This window comes from Myotis davidii, unplaced genomic scaffold (genome assembly GCF_000327345.1).
Source record: "Myotis davidii unplaced genomic scaffold, ASM32734v1 scaffold326, whole genome shotgun sequence".
NCBI classification, from domain to species: Eukaryota; Metazoa; Chordata; class Mammalia; order Chiroptera; family Vespertilionidae; genus Myotis; species Myotis davidii.
Genome location: NW_006296626.1, coordinates 585,028 through 585,782, shown reverse-complemented (window position 1 = coordinate 585,782; position 755 = coordinate 585,028).

Genomic DNA, 755 nt, shown 5'->3' with positions numbered 1-755 from the left:
GACTGGGCGGGGCTTGGTAGAGGGCGCTCGGTGGTTGGTGGGAGGGGCTCCGGTAAAGGGGTGGGCTTAATAAAAGGGCGTGGTTTAGCGGGGCTGGTTGGAGGGTCCTCATGGGACTGAGTGGGAAATGAGGCTCCATGTGGAGGTGGGAGGAGCTTAGAGTAAAAGGGGTGGAGTGTGTCCCGGGGTGTGTCTTAGAGGAAGTGGGGTTTAGGAGTGTAATCTGGGGAGCCTTAGTGGAAATAGCAAGCGAAAAGAGTTTCAGTTGGTTTTATCCAAGGTTCCAGGACTTTATTCTTCAAAGGAGAGTGGGAGGAGCTCACAAGGGAGTGGGAGGGGCTTGTCCAAGAATAGAAGGGGATCCTGGAGCAGTGGGAGGGACTATGAAGGAGTGGGCGGCGCCTGTGCAAGAGTGGGCGGGGCTTAGCCACAGCGGGCGGGGCTTAGAGAGGAATGGGAGTCTTTGCAAAGAGGGGGTGAGGCTTAAAAACACTCAGTGGGATAGAAGCTACTTGGAATGATTAGAAAGATTGGCAGATGAGTGGGAGAAGGGTTTGTAGGTAACTGGGTGGGGCTTAAAGAGAGTGGGCGTGGCCTAGGTGGGCGTGGCTCCAGGGGATGGTGGCTGGCCTGTGATTCTCAAGAGCCAATGGGGGAGGACTAATGGGGAGGTGCCGCCCTCACCTTCGCTCCTTGTCTCCCCTGCTCCAGAGAGCCCCGCCCGCAACTGCCCTCACGCCTCACCTGGATGACGC